The sequence below is a fragment of the Lonchura striata genome, chromosome 4 (assembly GCF_046129695.1).
Source record: "Lonchura striata isolate bLonStr1 chromosome 4, bLonStr1.mat, whole genome shotgun sequence".
Taxonomy (NCBI): domain Eukaryota; kingdom Metazoa; phylum Chordata; class Aves; order Passeriformes; family Estrildidae; genus Lonchura; species Lonchura striata.
Window position 1 is genome coordinate 75695181 of NC_134606.1, and position 20003 is coordinate 75715183.

A 20003-nucleotide genomic window follows, 5' to 3' on the forward strand; every position below is an offset into this window, starting at 1 on the left:
AGCTCTCCTTTGGAAAATGTTATTAGCAACATTGTATGCCAACATAATAATAGAGCTTTTCAAATATTCAGACTACAAATATACTTTGGAAATGAAAAAAGTGTTTCAATCAAACTTCCTTTAGGATCTTCCTGGTTAAATCTGCTATGCTGACTTCTTTACAATATACAACACAGAAAGAGATAAAGGTTTAAGGCTATTTTACCTATTTTTCCCTGACACAAGAGAAAAACTTAATGATATAATCATTATTTATTTCCATTTTAAAATTCAGTCTCAATGAACTCATGCTGAATTTCATGTAAAAGGAGAAACAGAGACCACTGACAAATATATACTAGTGATCCACTGACACTATGAATCTGTTTCTCAACCAGTGTTGTTAAACATTCTGGAGAAAAGCTAGATGACCTTATTCAAGGTGAAAAAATAAAAAGGAAGCACCAGAAAACAGATGTTATCTAATGGAACTTTTTCACAGTTTACTGAGTGTCTCATTGTTTCTTGAAAGACATGAAAAACATGGCAAAAAAGTCCAACAAAAGCCACGCAATGAGATTGCAAGTTACAGAGATATGGAGTTTTTTTTATTCCCTGAGTATCAAATGATTCTCCTCCATCAGAGTTACTGTTAATATAGAACAATAAGACCACAACTTGCCCCATGGTTAGTTGTTATTTACATTTGCACAAAGCATGTTTTCATTTGTGATTCTAATCACATAATCTCACTAGGAAAGAAAGAACTTTCATGATGATGGCCATCTCTTAAAATTGCAAAACTCAGCCTGGGAATTTCTGTTCTTTTTCCTTTTTATTGTTTTTGCAGAAAATTGTATCAAATAATACATTACTTCAATGCAGACTAGACTGTCACTGAAAATAATTTCTAAAGAAGAAGTAACATTTATTAAATTTTTCATGCTTTTTTATTTTTTGGTATTCACATGGAAGAAATAAATTTATATGAAAGAAATAATTGAAATATGTGTATTACATGGTCAAACACAGCAGGAAAACAAGGATTCATAATTAAAGTAGATTAAATCATATACCGCATCATCAAAATGAGGGGTGTGTAATTAAAATAAAAAACTTAAATACAAAACTTTTATATATAGTCAGTGTATATTCACCTCCAGGTATCACAGGATTATAGACTGCTAAATGATGAATGCCAAACTGTGATAGAAAAATAATCAAAAAAATATATTTGAAGGTCCATAAATAAACCCCAGCTAAGAATTGTTTGATTCTAGATCCAAATATCAGCATGTGAAGGATTGATTGCACCCATCACAGATATTTCTCCTCTTTTTTCTTTCTGGCCCCTTGAATATTTGATTGCACTGTTCAAAAGAGAAGAAATTCCAAAGGAGCAGTAATTGTAGAAAATCCACGGACAAAGACAACAGACACACAGAGGATATAGATTTCCATTTCCCCTGATCCCACCTCTCTGGCTGTGCCTCATTGTGACAGACATAAGAAAATTAAGTAACTGCATAAAAAGAGTCTAATAAGGATATGAAACACCATCCGAGGTTGTTCATACCCATTCTTGCCATCAGCATTTCCTATTTAATTGAGATAATTGCTCTGGGTTCTCTGGATTCCATTTTGAACCTTCTCTTGTCCAAGGGAAGAAAGATAATTTGTAGATTTTTGACCTGGTGATTGCTTTTTAGAATGCTTCCTGCCATGTTTAATGCCATGCTGCTGAAATGCCACTGGATATGTGTGTCCCTTGGCCACACACTGGCAGTCAAACAGGAACCTCTTTCTTAGCTGGGGTAAACTAAGAGGAATTTTTGGCTGTTTGTTACTAGAAACACATCCTGGCAACACTGTATGGACTCTTAACTCCTGTGAAAAGTCCCATAAACTATTTCTGAATGCAATCCCTAAATTCAATTTGGCAAGGACAAGAAACTCAGGATTCTAGTTTAGGTTGGTAGTATCTCCTTCCCCGCAGATGAAGGTTTTGCCTGTGATTTTTGCCTTTGTAGAGGAAGCAAAGTGATTGTTTCAATTCTGCCTGTGTGGCTTTGAGGTCTGCCTTCTCCATTTCCAAATAAATCCAATAAAATAAAAAGTGCTCTGGAAACCATGACTCCTACAGAGAGGCACAGTCTGACTTTGAGGGAGTAAAAGTGTCTGCATTAGGATGATAAATGACTGACTATAATTAATTGATCAATTAATTGATTTTACAATAAAATCCAGTATTAGAAGTAGTGGCCTTAAATACACCATGACCCGCAGTTTTATCTGATAAATTATCCTCCATCAAAATCCACACTCAGCAGTTATTTATTGTGCAAAGTTCCAAATTGGATCTTCTACTTCTGAATTAATTTGGATCCTAAGTATTTTGCATTTGTATTGCCACCCAAAAGAGTTTGTGTAAAAATCATGTTTAAAAAAGGGATGTACAATATTTACAGTAGGAACATGCTTGACTTTCTATGATATTAAAAAAGCTTAGCAAAAGGGAACAATGCTCATCATCTAAATGTCTGCTCCAGAAAAATTATTCCTAGGGTAATTTCAGGGATGCTGCTCTCTCTGGATTCAATTTATGTTCTGCATCTACAATAAAGGGCAAATGTCTCTGCAGCTCCCTGCTGAAATCAGTGTTGGTCTTGTACTTCTCAGTCTCACAGCTTGGAAGAATGCCACTGCAAAGGAGCACGGAAAAGGGAAATGAGCCACCACAGAGAAAGTCAAGAGTGAAGATGCACTTCAAATCAATTTTGCCATGAAGCTGAGCTCTTGTTAAGTCTGGTAGGAATGGGTTTTAACAGATAGGAAAGAATTACCTCAGGGCTACTATTCTCCTAATCACAAAGATTTTTTTTTTTAAATTATTTTTCTGGAAAAACCAAAACATTAAAGATTTTTTTAAAAATCATATTTTTAAATGATGCTAAATATCTAATTAATTTTCAGAAAAGTGTTTCTTTCTTGGGAAAAAGATGTTATTTAACCTATGAAATGTTGTAAACAGATTTTTAAATCAGACTTTGTTACTCTTACTGCTATGTTGTAATTGTGGAAGAGAAGATGGAAGAGACAAAAGAAGCATCAGTCTGATGAAGTATCAGAAAGAAATTTGAAATGGCATTTGACAACATATCAAATAAAGGGCACAATTCAATAAGGGATCACAATTCATGCATTCAGTAGTGTATAGAAGACTACATCATTTTAAAACCCACTAAAATATATTTTTATAAATGCTATCTTACTGCACAGGACAAAAACTGAAGAATACGATTTCAGAATAGCTGAAAAAATCACAAGCATTGCACATAACCACTCCAAGGCTTTTCCACAAGTAACTGAAATATAGGTCATAAATCTCAAAAAAAAAAAAAAAAAAAAAAAAAAAAGAAAACGAAAACGAAAAATTCAGCTTCAAATACTTACCATAAACCCATCACTACAGTTACACACATCAGCATCTTTGAGTTCAGCTTGCAGCAGCAAAGAGTTAGGTACTGTCAGAAAAAAAGAGAAAGCAAAGTTTGTTGCTACAAATTTCTGGATTATTGCTCAAAATATCCATGTCTAGAGTCTGGTTTAGAGCAGCTCCATGATAAGAATGTATTTGGGATTTGTTATCATTTGGGCAAGCATGACAAGATAAGATCTCAACAACTATATTAGAAACTTGCACAAGTTCATTTACACTGCCTACAGTGCTGCATTGATTCCTATCTCTTTCCTGAGTTATTTCACTAACAAAAGGGTCATAGCAAATGTACACAGAGCCAAGAAGCCTACAGACATTAAGTCCCTCCTTCTCCCCAAAGCCTTTATATAACAAAAATTATGTGCAGTTGATTGTGGCTTAGATGCATTGCCAAAAGAGTTTTCATCGACTCGCCGTTTATTCACATTGCAGCATTCTCAAATTCACTTTGTCTATTTTTAGAGACAGATAATAAACATTTATGTGATCAAAATAAATAATACAGGACTACTGAAACATCTCAAAGGCTTTGCTCTTCAGAATGCCACCAGCTCCTGACAAGGAAGTACACTCAGCACTAGCCACACTTCAGGTTTCAGCCATTTATTTTTGACATAATGAAAATGCCTTCTCTCCGAGTGCATGGCCGCTCTTCCTCTCTTACGTCAGAGTCTACAAGCTATTGAGGGTAAAAGATGTATGAGCCTGTTCAGACTGAGAGCCAGCAACTTAGTCAGTATGTTTCTTTTTTTAGTATTTAATATCTTTCCTGACTAGAGCAGATTTAGTGTGCTTGGAAGTTAACGCTGAAGTATTTGGACTGCCACTGTTTGAGCGACAGTGACCACTGAGAAAGGACAGCAAGTCAGAATTTTTGCTTGTTCTACATTTAAACACATTGTTAAAGAGACAGGATAAATACTTTTTCTAAAAAGAATCCCACCCATCAGGCCACTGTGCCACCATTGCTGCTCAGCGGACACGTCTCTGTAACCACAGCTGCTCACATTCCTTTGTGCATGCTTACAGAGTGCAGACTGGAAGTCCTAAAATGAAGATGAAAAGGGGAAAAAACTTGGATTCCAGATGAATGAAGAATCTGAGGCAGCAGCTGCTTAAATCTCTGGAAGGGCTTATCTAAATAAACCCGAGAGATTAATATATTACACCATTCCTAGATAACCTATCAGCAAAGGCATTAACTAAGAGTTTGGAACACAAGTAAAAGCATTCACCACTCCTACTTTCAGCAGCCCAAAACTGCAGCCAAGCCACACGAGAGCACACACTGACATCAGATCAGTCCTTTCCAAAGAGCTTTTCAGAACTGCATTGTTTTCTGCAATCAGCAGTTCTAGGCCAAATTCTATGAATCCCAGTGACCTTGTCTTTTATCAAATAAAATGTGGAGCACTGATGAATTGAATGGAAACTTTAACTAAGCTCAACAACAGTTTGAGCATTCCATGCTGGGATATGCAAAAGAACAAGGCTATTCTGTAAAAGTACAAGCAGATATGGAGTAGATTAGATTGTCTGTAGCAGCATCTCTGAAATTCAATCCTTTCTTAAATCATTTCAAAGGCAGATGGACAGTGTTTTGCCAAGTCTGCAATTTGGTGGCAATGAAATTGCCTCATGAATGTGAAGTTAGATGACTGCTTAGAATTTCATATATTTGTGAGAGAACAGAGGCAGAATTATCTGAGGTCTTCTAAACTGCAAGAAAAGAGAGGAAATTGGCTACATGCTGAAGCATTGACAAAAGGACAAGTTGAATCTGTTTATAAGAATGCTGGCAGAAGATTTAAGTGCCTTACAATTTCAAATCAAAGGCCTGCTGGTAGAGAAAAGCTGGAGAGAAAAAAAGAGAAATCTGCAAATACTTACACTTTGCTTCTGATATGAAATAGAAAAGTGGAGCTGAGAAACTAAGACAGGAGGAGGAATATCAGGAATTTTTATACAGGTAAGTACATCTGAGCTCAGATTTGCAAAAAAATTAGGAGATAATGGGAAAAAATAACTGTGGTAAATACATTTGAAAGAATCCCTTAGCATATGAAAAAGAAATTACAGGCTATTTAGTTTTGTATGATAGCAAGGATATTTCAATACTTAGTGGTTTTACTTTGGCATGATGACTGTTAGAATACTTGCAGTATAAGCTGTGCAAGCTACTTGTAGTTCACTTTGCAATACTACCCTTCAGTGGTTTTCTGTGTTATATTTAAAGGAGAGACTTTATAACATATTTTACTACAGTTGGTATTAATTTGTGAAGAGAGTACCTGTGTACCTTGCTAGAGAATGGAGCTAAAATGTATTTCTATCTTTATAATGATACAAACATCTCATTACTCTTGATATGCTATACTGGGTACATTTCTACAAGGGAGACAGGGAAAAGAAGGACATGCCCAGCCATCTTCTTGCTTGGAACCTCAGCATCCCTGCAGTTACTAAACATTCATAAGAGCATACAAAAATGGCAGATCAGTTCTGAAGAAAGGGATGAAAAGCCTAAAACAATTTCTAAAAGGACTCAGAGTTCTGAAATAGATGTAACTTTGAATATCTGACTTCAGCACTGTGATGCAAGAAGTTCCTGTTCATTGTCACTTTTAACAATAAGGCTTTGTAAACACAGACTACCTGATTTTGATTTGAAACTTTTTTTTTCTGCATTTACTTGCCTCAATTTCACCCTGCTTCAATGCCAGGAGAATAAGAAAAATCGACAGGATAATGTTTAGGTTTTCAGACTCTCATTTTAGAGCTCAAAGCATGTTCATACACTCACTCATGGCATGTTTGCCCCACAGGTTTAACCTACTGCCTCTTCAAAAGTCGCTCAGTGGTTCAGCTGATGCTCACCTTGGGTAGCAGCTTCATACAGAATATGTGTGTCCAAATCCACCTGGCTGAGGTGGATCTGGACACACATATTCTGTATGAAGGAATGCAAGGAATCCACCCCCAGCTTCCCTCTGCCATGCCTCAGCCAAAAACAAGGCAGCCTGGACCAGAGCATTGCAGAATGGTCCAGTCTGTCCTGCAATATCTGGACCTGCCTGCTTCCATCACCTCCATCACCGTCTGGTGACTCAACAAATATCTGGGACATATTTTTAGAACTTGCTTCAATCCTCTCCATTTTCTTTCATCACAATCTTTTGTCTTTGCTCCCTGCTGCTTTCATTATTTTACCTATCGCAAAACTGGAACAGTAACTTCAGATTTTGCTAGTCTCTCTTTTTATTTTTGTCTTTTAATCTTTTCCTTAGTTTCCCATCCTCTCAAGCCACAGCACAAACACTTGTACCACCCCCCAGCTTTTTTAACTACCATTTCTCCTCTCTATTTAATCTCTTTATGCACAGAAATAGCACTCTGTGTCCTGCCTTGAACTGCCAGCTCCCTTCATACAGCTAAGTAACTCTTGAAATCTGTCCCCTTTTGGCTTCTCTGACTCTGCACTATGATAATTTTTTCCTGCTGTCTTTCTTCTACAGATCCCTCTAGATTTATTGTGCTTCTTGGTGGGAAATTCAAAATACATTTTATTTTGTCTCCATCATTCTTGCCTTTAAATTATCTCAGGTTACCCTTACCTGCAAATTTAAATTTAACTACTCTTTTAAAGCAACTAACAGCCCTACCACAGCATCCCAAACCCATTGCCTCCTTGTCTATCTGACATCTCTTTATTAATGACCAGCTATCAACCTTTCAAATTCTACAAAATTAAAACAGGTGTCTTGATATTCCCTTGCACCATCTTTTAATCTGATTCACCAGCATTTATCTGCCATGTTTGTTTATAAATATAAAACACATTTGGTCTCCCCCCATTTATTAAAAAGGCTGCTGCAAAGACTGGCCTTCTACTACAAATTTGTATCCATGCCACCCCTTTCTTTTCATTCTTGTGCTATTGGGTCACTTTTTTGTGTGAAACACAATCTACTTGTGTTTATTCCTCGTGCCAAGAGCATCCAATTCCCCATTCAGCAATTTCCAGTAATTCAGCAGCAGAAAACTCCAAACAACTTCTTGTCTCACTCTCCATATTTTAACTGCTCTACCTCTCAGGTGACAAAGTAAAAAATATCCCCATCATTCTCCAGGCCATTCATAAAAAAAAAAAAATCCCTTATTACGGAGCCTTGGAAAACCTGATAGTGCATCTTGTTAAGATCTATGAGTACAGGATACCTTGACTATGATTTTCTTGTGCACTGCACTTTTTAGCACCTGGTGTTTCATTTTACTCTTCGATCAGCTTGGCAGGGATGATCATTGATGCACAACTCCCACTTTATGATGCTGTGTAGGGATGTTTTCATAGGAGGGACACCTGGTTGCTGCTCCTTGTTCATCTTTGAGACTGGTTCTTACTCATGTTCAAAGCTGGTCCTAAAATGCCTCATGGGAAGGAGAAGGGGAATATAAGGATTTTTTATAGTGATGGAGGCCTTCATAAAGAAAATACAGTCTGGAGAACTGACACAAGTGGCACAGGAGAAAAGGGAAAAGTCAAGTGAAGAATCTTTTCACCAAGAGAAAAACTGGACTCCCAAAAGGGCTTCTAGCAAAAAGTCACTTCACTTCTTCTTTTTGCCCTTCTCCCTGCCCTAGCCTTGCAAACATGAGTTGTTCTAAAGGCAGGAGTCACGTTCATGTTCACAGGTTGTAAATTATGACAAGTAATTCAGAATCTATTGTCAGAACCAGAGAGCAAGGTGACGAATGAGGAGCTAAAAAACCTATTTCTGTTCTAGACATATGTAGGTATGTAAATAATTGATTTTGATGGTTTTATTCTAAACTGATGTGCTTATCAATACTGTTACTGCTACTCCAAGCAACTACAAATTCTGTCCAGTTCTTTTCAGTGTATGTTTGTCTGACTCTTTTGGATTTACAGGATCAGTATCACCTCTTGAGTTGCTCGCCATTTTGAACTAAAAGCTTAAGGTATTTTTCATACTCTTTGTGAAACAGTACTTGCTGTGAAATGGTGCTTGGAAAAGTAGGAATATGTCACAGAAAGCAAGCATGTTTATACTGAATTACCTGATTTCTGTCTTTTGTGATTCTGCATATTTAGCATCATTTGGTTTAGGATTAAAGACCAGCAGAAATGACTGCTAAAGAGTTATAAGTACATTTAATCCTATTTTATACTGAAGCCTTTATTGAATCATGTATTTTAAGTTACACTCATGAGAAGTGCAGAGAAAGGCACACTGAACTGGTCTTATATAGCAGTTAAAAGCCTTCTTCAAATGCTAATCATTTATAATTAGTCTACTTCAATTAGTAATGAACAAATTGCCCTCTCCAAGAAAAGAGAATATATTCCATGTGCTGATTAAAAGGGAAGAGTGATCTTCAAATTCTGAAGCAAATGATTGATGTGAAGCAAAACTCTCTCACAATTTTGTTCTTTTAACTCTTTGATGAACTGATCAACAAAGGCAAGTTTCTCAAAAGTCTTAGAAACATTATTAGCAATTCACATAAAGAAAAGCACATCTGTGTTCCTGCGTTCTCACTTTAAATGCATCCTTACTTTACAGCTATTTTATGCCATTTACTAAGCAGGTGTTATATTTCCTCTTTTTTTTTTTTTTTCTCAAGGAATCAGCTTTTAATTGGCTACTTTCTAATGTGCAAAAAAGAAATATCAAAAAGCAATTGGATGGTTGGGAACTGATTGTTAGGCAGTAGTCCCAAAAAGCCTTTGGGCAGGAATAAAGGCATTTTACTGATTCAGTCACTAAAGATTACACAGTTTAGGAGAAAATGCCTAGGTTGAATTTTGATACAGGACTTCTCTCATTTGCTCTGTCTATTCTAAATAGCCCAGACAGTGTTTACCAGAAGAGTGGCTTTGCTTAGTCCTGTTGCAGGAATTCTTCAGGCAATAGTGTGCTTCAAGCATATGCAAATCAATAGTTTTGAAACACCTATTCTGAAATGAGGCAGGGACGAGGGAAAGAAAATTGGATAATTCATTCAGAAAGTATATTTCTGCTTTCTGCTGATATGCCAAATGGTGAATTACAGAAAATCAATGTTCTTTTCCTTATGGTCTATTATTAGGTGCTCTGCTCCCAGATGTTTGGAGTGCTCTTATAAGTGAGGTTTTGTCCATTGGTTTTGGTGGCATTTTTACTTTATCAGAAATGTGTGGGGGATATTAAATGAAAATAAACAGGACAATGTTACATGTTAAAAAGTAGAGAAAACCCTTCTCACTGATATGGTTGTGTAGGCAAATGCAGTAGGACTGGTAAGGAATAATATTAACAAAAAGATTGCAAATAGAAAAACGCAAACCTGACAACACGAGATAAATTTCTTCAGTGACGTCTGTCTCAATAAGAGCAGCTGAACTTGGGAGAGAGTTTCTCTAGTAAAAGTAATGGAATTTAACAGAGAGTTCTAGTACTTAATTTCAGTTTTACCCCTTCCTTTCACCAATTAAAGCTGCATTCAGCTCTTCCCCTAAGGAGCCATGGCATGGTCTCTGAAGGAGGAGGTGACATCTCCTTCCAGGCAGCTTCCACAGGCATTGGCTGCCCTGCATTTGAGGAGGCAGGTAAAGGCACTGAAGCATTTCTTAGAATCTGATATAAACTAAAGCATTACAATGCTTTAATATAATTTGAAAGCATGCAGACATGTATTAAATTGTAATCACTCCCCTCTATATGGGAATGGGGAAAATGATATCTTACATTACACCAACATACAGCTACAGCTCTAATTAATTTCTTGGTTAAAGCCATAGATAACTCCATAAAATAATTAGCAATAGCTTCATAGATCATTTACCAAGTATCTGGAATTCAGACAGCAAAACATAGCTGCTCTAGGACAATGGTTAGTTTCCCTGCTAGTCTGCTTCTTCTTTAACTATCAACTATATTAGTAACATTATGGAGAGCTGATAGCAACTCTATAAATGTTTTATCAGACGTGAAGAAAGATCCATATCCCATAAAACACCAGTGTAAGCAGCTCTCATTTCGCTCAATTAACCCTGTGTCTTAATTCACTTGAAAATTTAACGGTACTGGAAAACTTATTTATTGTGTCCAAGAACAACAAATAACTTTTCAAAGGATTTGTAGCGTGATTGCAGGTGATTTCACAGCCTTATTAAGATGTTAGGATCCCTATATTCAGCAGTCAACTGAACTTTTATTATTTCAAGGTTTGCAGACACAGCAGCAATAAAATGTCCATGAGATACTGGATTACACAGGTAACAAAGCCATATTATAATTTACCTGTTTGTACTTTTATACAGAATAATTTACAGAACCACTGTTTATTCAGAGGTTATTCAAGAGGTTACTTAGGGATAGACTTTTGGTCAAGTGCCTTAGTTTTAGTCAGTTTTAACTTCTACCCTAGACATTACACCCGACTTTTCGGAAGGAGCAAGTTTAGGGATTTTCTCTCTGGAGCAAACATAGCTGTATGTGTTACTGTGCTACCCCCTCCACCTTTGGAAATGAACCAGTGAAATAAGGAACTGAATAAACAATCTATTTAAAGGAAAAAATCTGTATTTTTCTAAGGCTGGCCTTCTCTCTGGCCTCATGATGTGAATATTGTTTTGTTTGACAGAAGATGTCAAAGTATTGTGTAGTGTTATCATCAGACTTAATGGACTTCCAGAGTTGTCATCAATAGTATTAATTCTGCACAAATAAAAAATAATTACCCAGGAGTCAATCAATTTGACACCTATAACACAGTGAGTACTCTGAGAAGAAACAGGAAAAACACCTCTGCACAATGAAAGTTTGCAACAAAAATTAAATATTATCTTTAATGAAAGGGCTTTTCAAATAACAAAAAATCCCACAGCACCAGCTTCAGAATCCATGTCTTGTTTCATTAAAAAAACATATATGGAAAAAGGAACTGTGTGCACATGAAATACTCAGTAGACATGAACTCTGTTATGTTCTCTGAGCATGAGACAGGAAAGAGACTTGTTCCAAAGAACAGTGAAAATACACAGATTTTAAAAAGCACTCTGGCTGCCTGGGAACTCAGTGAGAAACTCAGAATAGTTTTATAGCTGATTTCAGATTTCAGCTCATTCAGCTATAGATAATAAATTCTCATCTAGAAAGAATTGAGGATGCATATTAACTATACACAATATAATCTGATGTTCAGGTATTCAATAACCATCCTCATGGTAAACCTTATGGATTTTTTTTTCTTTTGTGGCAAAACATCCCAGAATACCTTAATACAGCTGGAAAATTTGTCTTCATATCTAAACCAGAGAGAAGTAAACACTTAAGGAAATACTAAGAATTCACCATAATGATGGATATTTGTGGAGAGAAGAATTGGAAAGAAAATTATTTCTTCGTTGTGAGTGATACTCTAGAAGTACAGCTAGTAATATAGTGAAAAGAAAGGTTAAACAAAGAGAATAAATTTTATCTGATAATAAATTCTGCATTGTGGAAAAACCTTTGATGGAAATTACTTCTCCTGGTGTTTGGACAAAACACTGTAAATTTAACAAAGGATACACTTATGAATTGGTGGAGCAGGAGCTGGAAGAGCTTTTAGTAGTTTTCCTCTTCTTTCCTAATTATTTTGTCTTATTATCGACAGCATGAAGTATTTCTCATTTTTTTTTTTCAAAAAGTCACAAAAATTTAAATACTATAATAAAAATAGTTACAAAATATATATTAAAAAATAGTATTATACAGGGGGGTTTTTACTTTATACATAAAAGTAAAAAGTTTTAAAATAAAAAGATTTTTAGCCAGTCCTATCCTTCCTCTTTCTTCTTCCTTGCCTCCATATTTCTAATAATGTTAGCACTTACAAATTAGTTTAAAATAAAAAAGCACCATTTAATATAAGTAATAAATATTTAAAAAAAACCTATAAACATTTATCACATAATACACCATATAAAAGATAACAACAACCAGGGGCGGGGGGAAAAAGAAAGAAGTCAAAAGACAAAAAAATATCAAAAAGTATGTGTGCCTTTGCTTAAACTACTAACCAAACCACAATAGCCCAAAAAAACCCAATCTTTTAGATAAACTGCCTTAAAACTGAACAGCAAAAAGCTGCTAAGTCTTTCTTTAGAAGCACAAGTTAAAAGAAAAATTTTTCCACCATCCAAAACCCCTAAACCAAAGTTCCATCAAAACCTCCTGATTTGTCTCCTGCTTGTTCTGCTGTGTAGCAGACTGGCAAGAAGACTCCACCACAAAGGAGCTGTCTGCTCTTGGCATAAACTGCCCCTGAGGATTCCTAATAAACCTGAATTTCGAGCTGTGCGCATGCAGATTCAAAAATGCAAAGCCCAGGTTGCTGACTGTGATCCCATCACACCACGGCGGGCTTTTGTTCTGCCAGGATGACATTTTTGTATAGTTATGTCTCCTTGTCACAGGGAAAAAAACTGAAAATGTGAAGTAAGCAAAGGTACAGAGGTTTTGCTCACTTTTTGCAGCACTCAAAACTCAAATCCCCCTGATTATATAGCAGTGATTTGGGTATATTACAGAAGGCATGAAGACAAATGCAACCCAAAATCAATTTTTGCAGACTTCAATCTATTCACAAAGTTGTGTGTTCTTAGGGTAGATTGTGTAGGTCCAGATTCACAAGGAAACAAGATGTATTTCCTGGAATACTTTTTTTCATACTTTTTCATCATGTAAGGGAATTTTTATGAGGTGATTTTTCTGGTTATCTACATTAGCAGGCATCAACAAAGGTCCTCTATATTTAAAAAAAAAAAAGTAATAAGGTGGGGTTTTTATCCTTATGTAAATGTGTAAATTAAAAATGCATTCTATATTTGGTAAATGTGTAAACTAAAAATGCACTATATATTTATGGAAAGCAAGAATTCACTCCTCCTCACTGCATGCTTTAAGTCAGTATTATTAATATTGAAATGCAAAATATATCCAAGTGTACCACTGCCAACCAAAGGACTTTCTCACAGGACAAGGGAAAGTCTCAGGCAGCTTTTCAGATTGTCTGAGCTCTCAAAATGATTCTTACACCATTCTATCTCTTAGCCATTAATGTAAGGAACGAGGCCAAGCAAAAGAAGAGGGGCACTCCCAAATCTGGCTGACCTGGAGCTCTCAGAAGAGCCATCCAGGCAGCCAGACACAGCTCTAATTTCAGCCAGCAGCAGGAATCTAGCTGGATCTTGGCCACCATCAGCTCTTTGTGTTCTCAGTCTGTTTGGGTTTTTTCTTCCCCCAAAATAAAGCCTGTACACACTACCCAACCTGATTTTCTATCTATAAGCCTATTTAGACATATACAGGTGGCTCTGCAGACCTCTCAGTAACACATCCTTCATGGAGACACTTTGCCAGGGCAGGCAGTGCAGGAAGCAAAGCTCCATCAGCAGCCCCCACAGCCCCACTCCCTGCAACACTCATACCCCAGGCCTGCCACATTATCCAGTTGCCTTTCATTCCCTTTAGAAATGAGCTGGAGAATGGAGACGGGGAAGTGATGCATTTCCAACTTAAATTTTGGTCTCTTTCAGTTTGGAGGCTGCGTGCAGTGAGCACATAATCAGACTTGACAAGCTGCAATGGCTCCTGTACTGTTTGTTTGTAGCAAAGATGCTGCTTTAAGAAGTTACATGCACTATGAACATATTTTACTTTGGAAATATTACTGTTTACAGGATTAGAAATAATAAAATAATAATAAAAAATAATAAAATAATAATAAAATAATAGCAAACTCTCCTAATGGGTATTTATTTATAATTTACTTACCTTGCAGTGATAATGAGGATAACCTGCCACGGCAAAGTAAGCTTTCCAAATGTCCAGCTTAGTGTTCTGCTTGCTCAGGTAGGAGAGCTGGTTTCCATCCCAGGTGGAGGTGTAACTCTCCACAGGCTGCTCAGCACAGGAAGCTTGCTCTCTGCAGTTCCTCTGCAGACAAAGTGCCAGGAGGGTCTCAGTGAGATTCCTTCACACAGCCCAGGGATAACTGGAGCCTGGGAGGAAGGAGAGCAGCTGTGACAAGCTGAGGGACACAGGGGACCCTCCAAGGGTGTCACACTGTGCAGGGAAGCTGGAGGTTTCATGGGTCCTCCTCAGCTACCATTTTCCTCATCTGTTCTACACCCCCAGTTCCCCTGGCGTATTTGAGAGGGTTGACACAAGGCACAGTGCTGCTGAAGGTGACAAATGCTGTCTGGTCACTCTGGCATTGCCCCACCACGCAGGCTGATAACATTTCTTCTCTTTCTCAAGCTCAACAAGCACAAACTCAGACATGCTGCACCCTTTCCTCAATGCTGACTTGGTCTCTGATGGCTTGGAGGTTGCTGGACACCACCTGCAGCTGGACCTGCTGATCTCCAAAAAGACCTGCACTTGTGCTTTCCAAAGGCTCCAGATGTTTTGGCAAGACACAGCCTGCACAGGGCCACAAAATGAAATGTTTGAAGACTAAAGGGTGGAGGGTTTGGAAGGGTTTTTTGGGGGGAGCGTGGTGTCAGGAGCATCCCACACACAACAGCCACGGGTCCATCCTATGTATGCTTTTCTGCAGGATGATCTGGCTTTTCACACAGGTATAGTAGAGTCACTCTATAAAAAAATCACAATGTCTTGGTGCCCACACTACTTCCCCTGTGTTTGAAAAAGAAACTAAGCTTCTAATCTTATCTAGACAATACTTCTAAGATTTCCTTCTCCTCATGTCCAAACAATCATCATTCATGTAATAAGTAATGCCTTGATATTAACTAGATCTCTAAGGAATCTTTTCATGGAGTTTTCATAGCATGGGCTGATTTATTTAATTGATGAATAGCCTTGTATGTGCTTATTTTTAATCCTACCCATTTATCTTTTGAAGAATTGCTGTTTGTAATTATTCCAAAGACATAATATAAATATTTTTAAGATAATAATGAATGACATAGCTTTTAGCAAGCCTTTTAATGTTTGTAAAACAATACCCTAATTATTCAGAATAAAATATTTACTCAGTTATTAAAAAAAGTGCCTGATATTTTACTCGGTCTCACATGAATACAATGAATCCAATAGGCTGTATTTCTCTATGAAATCCATGAGCACATATCTTTCTCTTAATCACATTCTCATACTTCAAAATCTGTAGAATACACTTGAAGATCTCTATGTTATGAGTTAAATATGAAATAATACGAAGAAAACCACTGTAGCATTTTACCTGCTCTATCATCTTCTGCATCCAACTGTTGTGTCACACTGAGAATTTAAATTGGAAGGTCTTTCTGCCAGGGGAGGTTTTTTTACTAAGTGGCAGAACAGCTTCATTGTCCATTGCTAGGGCTCCTTGTGCTAATGCACTACAAAGAATGATTATTATTTAATGAACACCTCTAGTCTCCAGGATGGTTCACTGAGGTTATCACTGTCAGTTACATTTTCTAAGCTTATATTAAAAATTACAGGAATAGCTACTCCCTTGTTCACTAAAGAGGACAGAATCTTTTACCACTTAAGCAAAAGTGTGCATAGATACCATCAGTAGTTGCAGTCTCAAGAGTTCTTAAAAATAGCAAGGAATCCATCTCGGGGTGCCTGGTCTTAGCCTGTGATTCAAAACCCATTTTTAGGCCATTAAATAGGCAAAGGAGTTTGTAAAAGCCCTTATTATCCAGTCATGTCCCACAAGTCTGCCAGTGAATCCATCAGTCCCCTATCATTGGAGATGAGACATTTCTCTTTATCCAGGTTCACAGACTGTAGAGGCTATTATTTTGATAATAGACCTTCAGGTGTTTCCATTTTGACATCTGAAGCTTTTCAAAAGACTTCTGAAGACTTCCAAGAAATATTCAAACCATCCAGACTCAAATATGAAGAGACTCACCTATTTCTTCCCTTTCTCCACATCTTTCCTCTTTTCTTTTGATTCTTCCAGAAAAAATTTGAGTGAGATTTACATTTTTCCAATTCCTTTTGACAAGTGAGATATTGATTTGAGATTCTAAAGCCCAATTTTAACCACTTAATCTTTGGCCAGTCTAATCAATATTTTAGCTTGTAAAATGAAATATTTTTTTTAACATTTCATGCTTGTGGGAAAACACTAAGAAAAATGGTTGTGAATTTCAACAATTTTTTTTTCCAAGTTTTTCATTTATCTGTGCTTCTCTATCCCACATCCTTCTTCCCTCCTCACTGTAAAGTTTCTTGATCATTAAGGAAATTGTCATCACTGCATTTGACATCACTTTGACTAATCTCAAAACAGAGGCTTTTCTGAACAAGCAACACGCTTCATATCCATTATTTTAAAAAAGTAATCAACAGTGGAGCACATTTATTGTTAAAATTTTGGATTCATGCAACATACATCCAACTTTGAGCAAGAACTGATGTGTTCTAAACATCAATGTATACTGAAAACTGATAAAACCAGCATGGAAGTTTTTACAGCTTATGGAAAAGCATCAAGAAAATACTTCATTGTGAAAAAGCACTGGTAATTTTCCCTCAAATTTTTAAGAGCTTTCTTTCATTTGCTTCTGCTGTTTAAGTAAAATGAGATTTCAGATTATCATGTCTATTGAATTAAATCTCACCTCAGTTTTGCTTATTCTACGCTTTGTGTCAAACTGCATCTTCCCATAAAAGCTCTCGAGTGGAAATACAACTACTTGACTTTTTAGGTTATAAGAACTTCTTTCTCTCTCTTCTATTAAAGGAGAAAAAGACTGAAAAGCTATAGCTGTTCATAAAATTTATTGTGCTCATAATCCTGTAAATTCCAATTTCACTGTTGTTTTCATTGGCTGGAAAACTTACTCAGCCTTTACTCATAAATTATGCATTTAAGAACTGAGTACAGACAGGATCTTATGATCCATAATTACAAATCAAGTCTTACACAATAATCTCTTCCTGTATCACTCTGGTAATTCTTTCAGCAACACAGCTTTGTATCTCCAGTATTAGTTTGTTTTTTTTTAATTTCTTTGGGGTCTGTATATTTTTAATGGAAAAATAATTAAAAATACCCTCACAGCAAACTCACACTGGCACTGCTGCAGTCCCTGTCCCCATGAACACACTTAGCACTGGAATTGCTGGAGGAATAATATTCTGAATGCAACCCAACACTGCCATTTAGTTAAGTATTAAGTTGGACTCGGCTCTTTAGACAGTTGCTCTCAAGAGATTCCTGTTCTGAATCATCCCCTGGGACAGCATCCAGGTCTTGCAAGCTGCAGAAAAGCTGAATACTTCTAACACACGTGTTTAAACTCAAATCCAAAGTACTGTGAGTAAATTTAAAGCATTTAAAAAAGGAAAGCTCCATAATCTGACAGTGCTGAGCGGGAGCTCTGCATGTTGGTGTCTCCATAGGTAAGAGGCAGTTCAGAAGTTGCCAAGTGAAAGGGCAGGCAATGGAAGCATCTTCTTTAAACATGCCAGATTTCACTCAACAATCCAGCAACATTATAGATTTATTCTGCCTCATTTCTCAAGGGAGTTTAAATACTCTAGCTCTGTAGAAACCCTGATTGCCAACCCTTGTACTAGTCAAACAAGGAGTACATGTAGCAGTATGCTGTGCTCAAAATCAATTACAGAAACTTAATGATTAACTGAAAAAAAATTACTGATTATATCATTATTTTATATGCAATTTATTTTAGAATTATGGAGCCTTTGGATATGTGGGGAAAAAAACGAACACCAGTTTGATGGTATTTTCAATATTCTAATTTTATCATAATGATTTAAGGCATAAGACTGCTTTAAACTAGAAAGCACATCTCTATCTATAAAAAGCAACAAAAATGTGTCGCATTGGATATTAGGCACAAGTCTATGACTTTTTAAAAAAGCTTTGAATATTAATGAGTAGTTTCTGAAAAATTGCTTCTTAAATTGTAAGTCAAATCACAACATTAACAAATTTGAGTTCCCTGTAATGATAAGGGTCCAAAAGATTCAGGATGGTTTTAAAAGAAACAGAAACACTGAGATTAAAGCTTCTCTGATGCCACTCAGGATCAACTTATTCCTAGATAACAAAATACCAGCCAAGCATGAGATTTGCACCTTCACTTCAGATTTCTTGCACAAGAGCTTCTTCCTGCCTTATCAGTGTAGGCTTAGTGAGTGCAGTGGGATCGGAGTCTCTCACTCTGGTTCTGACTGAAAACTTAATTGTTCGTGTCCATGTGCAGCAGCAAGCCATGCCTGCAGACTCGTGATAAATTTAGCTAGAGAACAGGAAAAAAAATAAGGGATAGATAAAATATTAACCTCCATCCGTTAAGAGTTAATGTGCCAAATTATATTACATGTATTATGCATATAACATAATTTTATTTATGCCGTAAATCAAATGGTCCCGATCGAAAGGAGAAATATTCTACCTGCACTTCAAGCAATATGGGTCAGTTTAAACATGCTTAATTCTACCGTGTCCCTAGCAAATTTATTTCTGTCATTTAGATCAAAGGCATGTATTTGCAGCATTTTCTATGCCTGCTCCATAGATGCAGATATGTTACTTCCATAAGACCTGCTACAAACACTATTGTAATTGCTCAAGAAATACGAAAATCACAGGATTTATTTCTGTGAAAAGATTCTCTTTAATAAAATATTGCTGGTTTTCTCTTAAGACTGGGTCATTACTTATTCTATTCATGCAGTTCATTTCAGAAGTTTCAAAGTATTTGACAATAACAAAAAAATCAATTAAAAGCCCAAAGACAACACTGCAGTAACATGAAAAGAAATATAATAAAATTAAATGCGAATTTTTAAATTATTCAAATTAAAAGTTTTATAGGTATCCACAGTAATGAAAAAATAATAAAAAGCCTTCAAAGGAAGAAAAAAGGCAACAGAGGATTTGAAGACTGATATTTAGTTTAATATCTGTAATTAGTTTTATAATTTGGCAATACTTGTGCCTCACAGGATAATGGCAGTTGTCTACAGAAATTGCATATGCACTTGCTCAAAACTAATTTTTCTTTTAACTATCTGTGCACCAACTTACAGCTCCTTTATGCTGTGTGTACTGAACTCAAGAAAATTTTGTGGTTTTTTGACACACTCGATCTATAAATCTCAAGGCAACTTAAACAACCACAGCATTTGGCAAGTTAAAAATGATTTTAACTTTATAACTGGGGAAACTGAAGGATGAGATTCTTACCTTCGGATATTTCTCATAGTTCCTGAGTGAAAATTAGAGTGCCCAAAAGCACAGAGGTGCCAACCACCCATGGCTTGCAGGGATGTGTCAGCAGCAGCAGCACTCCTGCTGCACTTACTCACCTAGAAACCTGAAAACTTTTATTTTTGCTGCCTAAGTGTGTGAAGGTTGGGTTTAATCCCTGGCTGGACTGCATATTTATCCCCTGACAATTTATTATGGCACTGTATCTGAAACCCCACGTTATGGAGAATTGGTTGGCCTTTACTGTGCCACAAGCTGAGAA

General features: G+C 36.5%; 1 long non-coding RNA gene across 1 annotated transcript in view; it reads right to left on the reverse strand.

The window, feature by feature from the left end:
- LOC110468231 (uncharacterized) overlaps positions 1 to 19068 on the reverse strand; it is a 95829-nt gene extending 76761 nt beyond the window's left edge. Inside the window, exons 1-2 of the long non-coding RNA XR_013339919.1 lie at positions 18604 to 19068; positions 14302 to 14528 (exon numbers count right to left, since the gene is read on the reverse strand). This is a non-coding gene — a long non-coding RNA (uncharacterized LOC110468231). The remainder of the gene's footprint in view (positions 1 to 14301; positions 14529 to 18603) is intronic.
- Between the last annotated feature and the right edge of the window lie 935 nt (positions 19069 to 20003).